Below are 14,995 nucleotides of genomic sequence, written 5' to 3' on the forward strand. Positions count from 1 at the left end.
TATTAGCTTGTCATGTTTATTAAGAAAATGTAACTAAAGGTGTAACTAACGGAGTAGAAGTAGAAAATACTCAAATAAAGTACAAGTACCTGAAAGTACAGTACTTGAGTAACTGTACTTTGAAAATGTACCGATTGGAATAACTTATATATTTATTCTCTGTCTGTTATTCAAAACATCTTCATTCTTTTATTTAAAACAGAAAATGCTGTAATTCACTGATGTGTTTCTAATTTACTGATGGATTTGGAGGTTTCAACCCCCCAGAACCCTAGCCCCGTAAACTGCAACACACATCAGACATCACAATGGTTTTAAGAAAAAAATTAAGATTTTTATTTTCATAAATAACTGTATTAATTATAATATAAATAAAAGATTGATCCCTGATATTGTTGGCTTAAAAGTGTTTAGTCAGTTTCACTACAACAAGAATTACAGGGGGAAGAGTGTATTTTCTTTCTTTCTTTCTTTATTTTTAAATTACATTTTATTTGTTACCTTAATGCAGAAAATGAGGAAGCATTTTTTAAATTATTTTTAATTTAATTTCAATTTATTTATTTGTTCATTTGTTACCTCATGTAGAAAATGCTGAAGGATGCCCACCGGAATTTTTTTATTTATGTTTTATTTTATTTTTATTTATTTATTTGCTAATTTATTACCTCAATGCAGAAAATGAGGAAGGGTGCCCACTAGCATTTTTTTAATTTATTTTTAATTGTATTTTATTTCCATTCATGGAAAAAATTCCATTATTTTTTTTAATTTCTTTTTTTTACAGATGATGGCATCCTATGCGACCGCCTATGGCCCATGCCTTAAGCCGGCCCCGATACAAGTACCTGAAAATTGTACTTAAGTGCAGTACAGATGATACATCTCAGAGTGTTTATTTTGATATAATAATAAATTTGACTTCATTTCAACACAGCTTTATTTATTTGTATGTATTGAAGACACAGAGGCAGCAACTCCATTAGAAACGGTGGAGTTTATTTTATGTTTTTAATGTAAAATCTTAATCTGAAAACAATAACAATAAATGTAATGTAAAAACTTCAATATTTCAATCTGAGATGTAGTGGAGTAGAGGTATAAAGTAGCATAAAATGGAAATACTCAACTTAAGTACAAGTACCTCAAAAGGACTTGAGTAAATGTACATTCCACCACTGCTGAAAAGTACAAATACTTGCATTGCAGTAAAAAGTACAATGAAATGTGGTGGAGTAGTCGTATAAAGTAGCAGAAAATGGATACTCAAGTAAAGTAAAAGTACATCAAAATGACACACAAGTACAGGAATCGTGTAAAAGTACTTTCTGACTCCAATAAAACTGCAGTAATGTGTAAACAGTGAGAGATGCAGCTTCTATCATGACCTCTATGACTAACTCCATGTGTCACTGATGGCTCAAACCAAACTCCTATTTAAAAAACAGCCTTTTTAAGCCCCTTGTAGTGTTTCTGTACATCAGCAGTGGAGTAATTGCTCACTGGGTGGGACATGAAGTTGTCTGGATAAACTTCCATCAGCATCACATGCAAGAGTACAAGTACCTCAAAGTGATACTTAAGTACAAAAGTACTTTTTGATGAAGCAAAAGAAAGAGAAACTAAAGAAAACTGCAGTAGTCGGTAGCTAAATGTAGATTACAGCATAAAGTATTTGTTGATTATATTTACCATCTGAATATACTATAACAAACATCAGGTAAATACAATGCACTAAAAACTGCAATATTTCAATCTGAGATGTAGTGGAGTAGAGGTTTTAAAGTAGCATAAAATGGAAATACTCAAGTTAAGTACAAGTACCTCAAAGGACTTGAGTAAATATACATTCCACCACTGCTGAAAAGTAACAATACATGTAGTGCAGTAAAAAGTACAATGAAATGTGGTATAAAGTAGCAGAAAATACTCAAGTAAAGTACAAGTACCTCAAATAGACACACAAGTACAGGACTTGTGTAAAAGTACTTTCTGACTCCAATAAAACTGCAGTAATGTGTAAACAGTGAGAGATGCAGCTTCTATCACGACCTCTATGACTAACTCCATGTGTCACTGATGGCTCAAACCAAACTCCTATTTAAAACACAGCCTTTTTAAGCCCCTTGTAGTGTTTCTGTGCCCCAGCAGCACTGGAGTTATTTATTCTGATATAATAACACAGTTGACTTCATTCCAACACTGCTTTATTTATTTGTCAGAATGTATTTATTTGTAAAATAGACCCACTGAGGCAGTAACTGTAGTAGAAACAGAGGAGCAGGAGATAAGGCCGAGCCACCTGTGCTCTTCCTCCTCCTCCTCCTCCTCCTCCTGCTGCTCCTCCACAGAGTGCAACAGCCCGTCAGCTCCACCAGCGAGCAGCCGAACATGGAGTCTGATCAACGGCAGACTGAGGGCGGACGGTCCGGTCCTAGTCTGGATCCATGAAGGAGAACCAGAACCAGAACCAGAAACACAACAAAAACTGCTCCGCTTCTCTGCCGAGTTACATGCAGTGTGTGTGTGTGTGCAGACTTTCTCTCCATAGAGTTTCACTGAGTTTACATCCGGGTTTTTTCCCTAGGCAATGGGAGTCGCAGCACCGCCGTTCCTTAGGCAAAGTGAAATAAATTCGCTGCACCGACACAAAAAGTAGTCCGCTTTTCCAACACATTTTCGCCTTACCTCGCGCCCCCGATCCTCTCGATTTAACGAACTTTAACAACAAAACGTGCCAACATCAAACGCTTTATCGCTCGCAAACGCACCTTAATTGTACGTGTAAGTAGTTTTTTGTCCCCCCTTCCTCCAGCTCCGCGGCGCAGGGATCTCGACGCCGTGCTGAGGCTGAGAGCTGAATGAGATTGAAGAAGAGTTCTTCTTGTTTTGTAGCTTCAGTTTTTTTTCTCTTGTTTTTAACACCAAATTTTAAAACTAAAACATAAAATACAGCAACAAAACAAAGCTCCGCGGGAAGGGAGAGCGAGCTTATATATGTGCTGTTATTGCACCGTGGATCGGCTTCTTCTTCTTCTTCTTCTTCTTATATATATATATATTTAATTAACCCTACAGGAGGACTGCTGCTGAGTAAGTGCACATTGGGGCTTTTTTTAATTTCATAACTTTAATTTTCCACTCTCTCTTGTCAAACTTCACCTGCTGTCTTGTCTCCTTTTGGCTGCTGTGTGTGTTAGCTGTGTGTCAGGTGTGTGAAGCTGGTGTTCCTCCATTCAGCAGGGCTTTTCCCCCCTTTCTGTTGTATTTGTAGCTGGTGTGTTTCTTATTCTAGGAGTTGATATTGTGGAGGACAAGAGAGAGCGGCCGAGAGAGAGAACTTAGACCCGCACAACGAGCTGCTGCTGCTCGGCGTCAGTTTGGAAGATGGCGTCCTATTTAAGAGACTGTTTCTCATTCTCATATCTTCTATTTCCTCTGTTTTCTCCCTAACCCACATCGGCCCCTTATCGCGACGTTTATTATGATCATATCTTTGATGTAAGTTATCAGCTGTGTTAGCTGTTAGCTGCTAACAGGATGGTTAGCATTAGCTCAACGGCTGCAGAAAAGCTAACACTTGTCCGTTAACACAGTGGAGCAATGTCGGATGCTTATTTTAACACCAGCCAACATTGAGAAACACTCACACGTTTATTAGTAGTGATAGTTCACAGCTGTTTATTTTAATACAGTAGAGATATTTGAACATCCATTCGACTGTAGTTGGCTTTTTTATAATATAAGATTGGGTTTATAAAACGTTTATTTCCAAAACACACCACCCCACCGAAACAAAAAAACACTTTCCATGTATCTCAACTCCCGCAGCAGAAGAAGCACTTAACAGGCTCTCATCTTGGAGAGGAAAAAAAAAACCTCCATTTTATATATAGCTTCATTTTCTTGCCTTTTTTTTTTTTCGGGGGGCCTTTTTCGTGTCTGCAGCGGGCAGCTATGTGATGCTGATGGTGAAGTTTATCCAGACAACTTCCATGTCCCACCCAGGGAGCAATTACTCCAATTAACCCAGGCAGCAGTTTATACATACTGCCAGGGAACCCATGAACAGAAACACTACGAGGGGCTTAAAAAGGCTGTTTTTTAAAATAGGAGTTTGGTTTGAGCCATCAGTGACACATGGAGTTAGTCATAGAGGTCATGATAGAAGCTGCATCTCTCACTGTTTACACATTACTGCAGTTTTACTGGGGCCAGAAAGTACTTTTACACAAGTCCTGTACTTGTGTGTCTATTTGAGGTACTTGTACTTTACTTCATACGACTACTCCACCAAATTTCATTGTACTTTTTACTGCACTACATGTATTGTTGCTTTTCAGCAGTGGTGGAATGTATATTTACTCAAGTCCTTTGAGGTACTTGTACTTAACTTGAGTATTTACATTTTATGTTATTTTATACCTCTACTCCACTACATCTCAGATTGAAATATTATAGTTTTTACTGCTCTATATTTACTTGACAGCTTTAGTTGTAGTATATTCAGATGGTAAATATAATCAACAAATACTTTATGCTGTAATATACATTTAAGTACCCACTAATGCAATTTTATTTAGTTTCTTTTTTTTTCCGCTTGATCAAAAAGTACTTTTACCTAAGTTTATCCAGACAACTTCATCTCCCACCCAGGGAGTAATTACTCCACAGCTGATGTACAGAAACACTACGAGGGGCTTAAAAAGACGTTTTTTTAAAATATGAGTTTGGTTTGAGCCATCAGTGACACATGGAGTTAGTCATAGAGGTCATGATAGAAGCTGCATCTCTCACTGTTTACACATTACTGCAGTTTTACTGGGGTCAGAAAGTACTTTTACACAAGTCCTGTATTTGTGTGTCTATTTGAGGTACTTGCACTTTACTTCATACGACTACTCCACCAAATTTCATTGTACTTTTTACTGCACTACATGTATTGTTGCTTTTCAGCAGTGGTGGAATGTACATTTACTCAAGTCCTTTGAGGTACTTGTATTTAACTTGAGTATTTACATTTTATGTTACTTTATACCTCTACTCCACTACATCTCAGATTGAAATATTGTAGTTTTTTACTGCACTATATTTACCTGACAGCTTTAGTTGTAGTATATTCAGATGGTAAATATAATCAACAAATACTTTTTGCTGTAATATACATTTAGCTACCCACTACTGCAGTTTTCTTTAGTTTCTTTTTTTTTCGCTTGATCAAAAAGTACTTTTACCTAAGTTTTGTAATTAAGTATCATTTTGAGGTACTTGTACTCTTGCATGTGATGCTGATGGAAGTTTATCCAGACAACTTCATGTCCCACCCAGGGAGTAAGTACTCCACAGCTGATGTACAGAAACACTACAGGGGGCTTAAAAAGGCTGTTTTTTAAATAGGAGTTTGGTGTGAGCCATCAGTGACACATAGAGTTAGTCATAGAGGTCATGAAAGAAGCTGCATCTCTCACTGTTTACACATTACTGCAGTTTTACTGGAGTCAGAAAGTACTTTTACAAAAGTCCTTTACTTTAGGTATCATTTTGAGGTACTTGTACTTGACTTGATTATCCATTTTCTGCTACTTCATACGACTACTCCACCGCATTTCATTGTACTTTTTACTGCACTACATGTATTGTTGCTTTTCAGCAGTGGTGGAATGTATATTTACTCAAGTCCTTTGAGGTACTTGTATTTAACTTGAGTATTTACATTTTATGTTACTTTATACCTCTACTCCACTACATCTCAGATTGAAATATTGTAGTTTTATACTGCACTATATTTACCTGACAGCTTTAGTTGTAGTATATTCAGATGGTAACTATAATCAACAAATACTTTTTGCTGTAATATACATTTAGCTACCCACTACTGCAGTTTTATTTAGTTTCTCTCGTCTCGATCAAAAAGTACTTTTAACTAAGTTCTTTACTTAAGTATCATTTTGAGGTACTTGTACTCTTGCATGTGATGCTGATGGAAGTTTATCCAGACAACTTTATGTCCCACCCAGGGAGTAAGTACTCCACAGCTGATGTACAGAAACACTACAAGGGGCTTAAAAAGACTGTTTTTTTAAATAGGAGTTTGGTTTGAGCCATCAGTGACACATGGAGTTAGTCATAGAGGTCATGATAGAAGCTGCATCGCTCACTGTTTACACATTACTGCAGTTTTATTGGAGTCAGAAAGTACTTTTACACAAGTCCTGTACTTGTGTGTCTATTTGAGGTACTTGCACTTTACTTGAGTATCCATTTTCTGCTACTTTATACCACATTTCATTGTACTTTTTACTGCACTACATGTATTGTTACTTTTCAGCAGTGGTGGAATGTACATTTACTCAAGTCCTTTGAGGTACTTGTACTTAACTTGACTACTTACATTTTATGTTACTTTATACCTCTACTTCACTACATCTCAGATTGAAATATTGTAGTTTTTACTGCACTATATTTACTTGACAGCTTTAGTTGTAGTATATTCAGATGGTAAATATAATCAACAAATACTTTATGCTGTAATATACATTTAGCTACCCACTAATGCAGTTTAGTTTAGTTTCTTTTTTTTCCCGCTTGATCAAAAAGTACTTTTACCTAAGTTTATCCAGACAACTTCATCTCCCACCCAGGGAGTAATTACTCCACAGCTGATGTACAGAAACACTAGGAGGGGCTTAAAAAGACTGTTTTTTTAAATAAGAGTTTGGTTTGAGCCATCAGTGACACATGGAGTTAGTCATAGAGGTCATGATAGAAGCTGCATCTCTCACTGTTTACACATTACTGCAGTTTTATTGGAGTCAGAAAGTACTTTTACACAAGTCCTGTACTTGTGTGTCTATTTGAGGTACTTGTACTTTACTTGAGTATCCATTTTCTGCTACTTTATACCACATTTCATTGTACTTTTTACTGCACTACATGTATTGTTACTTTTCAGCAGTGGTGGAATGTACATTTACTCAAGTCCTTTGAGGTACTTGTACTTAACTTGACTATTTACATTTTATGTTACTTTATACCTCTACTTCACTACATCTCAGATTGAAATATTGTAGTTTTTACTGCACTATATTTACCTGACAGCTTTAGTTGTAGTATATTCAGATGGTAAATATAATCAAGAAATACTTTATGCTGTAATATACATTTAGCTATCCACAGTTGCAGTTTTATTTGGTTTCTCTCGTCTCGATCAAGAAGTACTTTTAAAGGGACTGTTTGTAACTTTTTAAGCGTATAAATGTACCGGGTCGGGACACGTGCGCTCGCATATGCGTGCTCGCGTTTGGCTGTAGTCTCTCCTCCTCTGCCTGCTTGCCTTCACTCAGAGCGGGCGCGTGTTCTCGCGTACTCGCTCTAACTCTAGACTTGAACGCGCGCTCACTACACACTGTAGAAGAGTTAGTTTAGCTCTGAGAATATCTAGTGAATGTACAGTGGACGTTTGTGCAGAAATAAATGCTGCAGCTCCTCCAGACCAACAGAGGTTTTCCGTGTCTTGTTGAAGTGACGGGGCTCCGCAGAGAGAAACGTTGTCGCCTCGTTACCGACCGGGTGCCGGTGTCTCCCTGTTCACTCCGGCTGCGGGCGGAGACGACAACGTAACTCGCTGCGGAGCCCCGCTGCCTCAGCCTGCGCTGAGGCGGTGGGGCTAAGGCAGGAAAAGCCAACACTAGGATCAGCATTGATTCATGGAGAGACCTTCGTCTGGTCAGCTAACATTACTGCCAAGCAGCTGAAATATAGAGTGATATTGTGGTTTTAGCTGACGTGTGTCGCCTCACTGTTTTGAGCGATGCTCGTTCAGGTATATTTAGAGCGAGCAAGCGCGAGCCCGACGCTGACTTTCGTTGACTTAGCGGCCACAGGTGATGCTGTTAACAAGCGATTCTGAAAGTTACAAATAGTCCCTTTAACTAAGTTCTGTACTTAAGTATCATTTTGAGGTACTTGTACTCTTGCAATGTGATGCTGATGGAAGTTTATCCAGACAACTTCATGTCCCACCCAGGGAGCAATTACTCCACCGCTGATGTACAGAAACACTACGAGGAGCTTAAAAAGGCTGTTTTTCAAATAGGAGTTTGGTTTGAGCCATCAGTGACACATGGAGTTAGTCATAGAGGTCATGAAAGAAGCTGCATCTCTCACTGTTTACACATTACTGCAGTTTTATTGGAGTCAGAAAATACTTTTACACAAGTCCTGTATTTTGAGGTACTTGTACTTTACTTGAGTATCCATTTTCTGCTACTTCATACGACTACTGCAACACATTTCATTGTACTTTTTACTGCACTACATGTATTGTTACTTTTCAGCAGTGGTGGAATGTATATTTACTCAAGTCCTTTGAGGTACTTGTACTTTGCTTTAGTATTTACATTTTATGTTACTTTATACCTCTACTCCACTACATTTCAGATTGAATTATTGTAGTTTTTACTGCACTATATTTACCTGACAGCTTTAGTTGTAGTATATTCAGATGGTAAATATAATCAACAAATACCTTATGTTGTAATCTACATTTAGCTACCCACTACTGCAGTTTTCTTTAATTTCTCTTTCTTTCGCTTGATCAAAAAGTACTTTTGTACTTAAGTATCACTTTGAGGTACTTGTACTCTTGCATGTGATGCTGTTGGAAGTTTATCCAGACAACTTCATGTCCCACCCAGGGAGCAATTACTCCACAGCTGATGTACAGAAACACTACGAGGGGCTTAAAAAGGCTGTTTTTTAAATAGGAGTTTGGTTTGAGCCATCAGTGACACATGGAGTTAGTCATAGAGGTCATGAAAGAAGCTGCATCTCTCACTGTTTACACATTACTGCAGTTTTATTTGGAGTCAGAAAGTACTTTTACACAAGTCCTTTACTTTAGGTCTCATTTTGAGGTACTTGTACTTTACTTCATACGACTACTCCACTAAATTTCCTTGTACTTTTTACTGCACTACATGTATTGTTACTTTTCAGCAGTGGTGGAATGTGCATTTACTCAAGTCCTTTGAGGTACTTGTACTTAACTTGAGTATTTCCATTTTATGTTACTTTATACCTCTACTCCACTACATCTCAGATTGAAATATTGTAGTTTTTACTGCACTATATTTACCTGACAGCTTTAGTTGTAGTATATTTAGATGGTAAATATAATCAAGAAATACTTTATTTTAGAGTATTTTCAATTTATACCACTTTCTACTTCTTCTCCAATACATCTTACAGGGAAATATTGTACTTTCTATTGCAGTACTATTTATCTGACAGCTTTACTAATACTAAAATAATAATAATAATCTGATAATACTTCTGTACTTTTACTGCTGATACTTTAACACACAAAGCTGATAATACTTGTGTACTTTTACTGCTGATACTTTAACCGCATGAAGCTGATAATACTTGTGTAATTTTTCTGCAGACAGATTACTTTCACTACTGACTCTTTAACTACATGTAGCTCATGATACTTCTGTACTTTTACTTCTGATACTTTAACTACATGAAGTTGATTATACCTGAGTACTGTTACTTCTGACTCTTTAACTATATGTAGCTGATAATACTTCTGTACTTTTACTGCAGGCTAAGTACTTTTACTACTGATACTTTAACTACATGAAGCTGATGATACTTCTGTACTTTTACTGCTAATGCTTTAACTACACAAAGCTGATAATACTGCTGTACTTTTACTGCAGACCGAGTGCTTTTATTACTGATACTTTAACTACATGAAGCTGATGATACTTCTCTACTTTTCCTACTGATACTTTAACTACACAAAGCTGACAAAACTGATAATACTTGTGTACTTTTACTGCTGATACTTTAACTACACAAAGTTTATAATACTTTACTTTTACTTCAGACAGAGTACTTTTCCTACTGATACTTTAACTACATGAAGCTGATAATACTTCTGTACTTTTCCTGCTGATACTTTACCTACACAAAACTGATAATATTGTGTACTTTTAGTGCTGATGTTTTAACTACATGAAGGTGATAATACTTCTGTACTTTTACTGTGCACTCGGAGTACTTTTACTACTGATACTTTAACTGCATGAAGCTAATAATACTTGTATACTTTTACTGCTGATAATTTAACTACAAAAAGTTGAAAATACTTTTGTACTTTTACTTGTGATACTTAAACTACATGAAGCTTATAATACTTCTGTACTTTAAATGCAGACCGAGTACTTTTACTACTGATACTTTAACTACATGAAGCTCATGATATTTCTCTACTTTTACTACTCATACTTTTACTACATGAATCTGATAATACTTGTGTACTTTTCCTACTGATACTTTAACTCCACAAAGCTGGTAATACTTCTGTACTTTTACTGCTGATTTTTTAACTACATGAAGGTGATAACACTTCTATACTTTTATTGTGCACTCTGAGTACTTTTACTACTGATATTTTAACTGCATGAAGCTGATAATACTTGTGTACTTTTACTGCTAAGACTTTAACTACATGAAGCTGATAATACTTCTGTATTTTTACTGCAGACCTAGTACTTTTATTACTGATACTTTAACTACATGACGCTGATGATACTTCTGTACTTTTCCTACTGATACTTTAACTGCACAAAGCTGACAAAACTGATAATACTTGTGTACTTTTACTGCTGATACTTTAACTACACGAAGTTTATAATACTTTACTTTTACTTCAGACAGAGTACTTTTCCTACTGATACTTTAACTACATGAAGCTGATGATACTTCTGTACTTTTCCTGCTGATACTTTAACTACACAAAGCTGATGATATTGTGTACTTTTAGTGCTGATGTTTTAACTACATGAAGCTGATAATACTTCTGTACTTTTACTACTGATACTTTAACTGCTTGAAGCTAATAATACTTGTATACTTTTACTGCTGATATTTAAACTACACAAAGCTGGAAATACTTCTGTACTTTTACTACTGATACTTTAACTACATGAAGCTGATGATACTTCTCTACTTTTACTTCTCATACTTTTACTACATGAATCTGATAATACTTGTGTACTTTTCCTACTGATACTTTAACGACACGAAGCTGACAAAGCTGATGATACTTGTGTACTTTTACTACTGAAACTTTAACTATACAAAGCTGACAATACTTCTGTACTTTAACTGTTGATATTTTAACTGCATGAGGCTGATAATACTTCTGTACTTTTACTGCAGACCTAGTACTTTTATTACTGATACTTGAACTACATGAAGTTGATGATACTTCTGTACTTTTACTACACAAAGCTGATGATACTTGTGGACTTTTACTGCAGACCGAGTACTTTTACTGCTGATATTTTAACTACAGAAAGCTGATAATATTGTGTACTTTTCCTACTGATACTTTAACTACATGAAGCTGACAAAGCTGATAATACTTGTGTACTTTTACTGTGCACTCTGGGTACTTTTAGTACTGATACTTTAACTGCATGAAGCTGATAATACTTCTGTAATTTTACTACAGATACTTTAACTACACGAAGCTGGTCATATTGTGTACTTTTACTGCTGATACTTTAACTACATGAAGCTGATAATACTTCTGTACTTTCACTGCTGATACTTACAAATACACAAAGCTGATAATACTTTTGTACTGTTACTACTGATACTTTAACTACATGAAGCTGTGAATACGTCTGTACTTTTACTGCAGACCTATTACTTTTACTCCTGATACTTTAACTACATGAAGCTGATTATACTTTTGTACTTTTACCACGAATACTTTAACTACACAAAACTGATAATACTTGTGTACACTAACTGCTGATAGTTTTGTATCAAAAGAGTAAGAGTACTCATAATGATTAATTACTTTGGTAATTAGTAGGAGTCTGAGTACTTCATGTACTGTTTGGTAGTTTTAACTTTGTTAAGGGATGAAGTTTTATCAGCTCATTATACTTTGAAATAAGCAGTAGTAATATTTCCAGTACTAATATTTAGAGTGAAAAGTGCAGCGTTTATATTAAAGTGGAGAATTAAAGTTTCCTTATGTTGAAACATGAGTAAGGTGCAGTACTTGAGTAAATGTACTTAGTTACTTTCCACCTCTAGATACACAGTAAAGACAGTGGTGGGCAAACAGCGGCCCGTGGAGCTACTGCGGCCCTCCAACAAAGATATTCGGCCCCCTGATGAAAGCTTCACTCTCAGAGTTTACATCAAAATAATAAAAGTACTTGATTTTTCCTGACAGGCCAAAATACAACATGGCTGCAAACTGCAAACTGCAAAGATAGTTTATGAGGTAAAAGAAGCATCACTCTGTAACATCACTGAGTGTTTTTGTAGTCCCAACAGTGCAGCCGTTGTCTACTTTCTACTTAAATGTTCATTCTTATCAGATCAATAATGTAAGATGATCAACTTCGTAGTTCGTGATCAGGATCAAGTAGCTCGTCAGGTATATATTTAATCAACATTTAGGTAAATCTAGAAGTATCAGATTCTGAAATGGCAGAAAATCAATATTAAAAGACTCGGATCAGGGCCAAAAAACTTAATCTGGACATCCCTTCAGATGTAAATAAAAGGCTTGTTTAAATCCCAATCAATATGATCATATAACTTAATATAGTAATAATCAATACCTCCACATGAAGGGAGGCAGGTTATCTGAACACAGCATGGTGCTGAAATTCAGTCTAATAAAAGTACAAGATAAATAATATAATTAGACCGTAACAGTGTTGATGGCATTTAGAAACATACACATGGAGCAGGACACCATTTATTGATTATTGATAACCGATCAGCTGCTGTATCTAATGGGATCAATAATAGGGCTGGGACGATTCGCCTATCTCCTGATTCGATACTATCACTATACGTGGGTGCTGATTCGATATGTATTGTGATTTTTAAGTATAGCAATTCAATATTATGATTAATTGTGATTTTTGTTAACTTTTTGAACACTAGACCATGGGAAAAAGTTGAATCATATACTTCTAGGGACTTTTAATTTGTAAAATCTCTCAATTAATCCAGTAAAAATGTTTGATTTTCAGCCTGTATGTAGTCAGAGATGTCCTGAAGTCAAATATATCAGTCATTGTCAGGAATTATTTATTACATTTTTTTCCAGCAACCCAAAAATCAAGGAATAAAGACATTTCCCTCATAAATTAGTGGTATTTTCTTTTTAATTTATAAGGGACATGTAATGTTTTACACTTCTGGTATACTTCTTATTTCCATATATGCATTCTGTATATACAGTTCCCTTTGTTAACACCTTATTTTGAAAACCAGATGTAGTCACACGTGTATACTTACTCTAACTTCTCCAAGGTCGTCTCTAACTCTCCCGTCAGCTCCATTCTCTTTATACATCCATGGTCAGCTCCATCGGGGCCGTTTGAATGCATTTAACATAAAATCGCGATACGTAGGTGAATCGTTTTTTCCCCGCCCCTAATCAATAACCTCTGAACTCAGATACACTCCTGACAGCCGTGTTACTTGTTTCTGTGGAGTCTACTGGATTCTATTTTAAAGAAGAGTTGTAAATGTAGTTGATGGATGGATGTGTGACGTTCGGACGCAGATGGACTTTTGACATTCAGGTTATTAGTAAATGTGACGTGATTTGAATAGTCTGAAAAATGAGGTTAAGAAAATGGATATTTAACCTTTTTAGTGTGTATTTGCTAAAGATGATTTATATTTGATACATTTGATTTAGGGCTGTTAAAGTGACAGTAGGCAGTATATTTTTGGCATCATTGGGCAAAAATTCCACAATAACCTTTCAACATATTGTAATTCAAGTGTTCTGAGAGAGACTTCTGCACCTCATCATGGCTCTGTTTTCAGGCTTTAGAAAATTTGTTTGCCATGTTATGATTTTAACATATTTTTTATGCTAAATGCAATACCTGTGAGGGTTTCTGGACAATATTTGTCATTGTTTCATGTTGTTAATTGAGTTACAATAAGAAATATATACATACATGTGCATAAAGCAGCTAGTTGTCCACTCCCATGTTGATAAGAGTATTAAATACTTGACAAATCTCCCTTTTAAAGGACATTTTGAACAGATAAAAAATTGCGATTAATTTGCGATTAACTACGGACAGTCATGCGATCGCAATTACATATTTTAATTAATTGACATCCCTATTTGATAGTAATTTTAAAATCAACAAAGAGTAATTACATTTTGTAAATAGTGTTTTTGAAGAAGAAAATTATTGTAATGGTTTGTATAGAGGGGATGGACTTTCTGAAATGGATTAAAAGAAAGAAACAAACTTCTTCTTCTTTATCTTCTTCTTCTTCTTGTGCATTCTCTTAATGAATGAGACTGAAGCTCCTCGTCAGGTGACTTTTAGTGACGTGATCGTCATCCTGAGTTGAGGAGTCATCCCTGAGTCATATTGTCCTTGGCTGAGTTGATTCTAGGGCAGAATTAGACCAACTTTATTGATCCCACTCAGGGGAATTCAAGTGTCAGTAAAAAAGCTGGTAATAAAAGTGTGAGAGTAATAATACAGCAGACGTCATAGAAAATATTTTATTTAAACAGAAAGTATCGATGTAGAGTCAGTTTGGATGTTTTATTTGAAAAGTAACACAATGACTTTATAGAGAGAAACTATGAATTATGATATGAATTTATAGAAAAGACAGTGGAGCAGAAATGTGTATAAATAAGAGGTGCAGCTAGTGATTATTTTCATTATTGATTAAACTGATGATTATTTTCTCTAAAATGAAGAAATGCTTGTCAAGGTGACGTATTCCGATTGTTTTATTTGACCAAAGATATTCAGTTTTTCTGTCTAATAAGACCAAAGAAATCAAATCTTCACATTTGTTTTTGCTGGAAAAATAGTTGCTGATTAATTTTCTGTCGATCAATTAATTGACTAATCGTTGCAGGTCTTATATAAGTTAGGGCTTCCAATCGATTGAAATA

General features: G+C 35.6%; 1 protein-coding gene across 8 annotated transcripts in view; it reads left to right on the forward strand.

The window, feature by feature from the left end:
• The first annotated feature begins 2,240 nt into the window (after positions 1–2,240).
• The window catches only part of phf21ab (PHD finger protein 21Ab), a 40,739-nt gene continuing 27,984 nt past the window's right edge, over positions 2,241–14,995 (forward strand). For 3 of the 8 annotated variants that reach the window (XM_037766313.1, XM_037766307.1, XM_037766312.1), the window contains exon 1: positions 2,599–3,093. The gene's annotated coding sequence lies outside the window, so the exon portion shown is untranslated. Of the gene's footprint in view, positions 2,519–2,598; positions 3,094–14,995 lie in introns of those variants that run through there. The other 5 variants (XM_037766308.1, XM_037766314.1, XM_037766309.1 and 2 more) reach the window with 5 other exon arrangements.

This window comes from Sebastes umbrosus, chromosome 4, assembly GCF_015220745.1.
Source record: "Sebastes umbrosus isolate fSebUmb1 chromosome 4, fSebUmb1.pri, whole genome shotgun sequence".
Lineage (NCBI taxonomy): Eukaryota > Metazoa > Chordata > Actinopteri > Perciformes > Sebastidae > Sebastes > Sebastes umbrosus.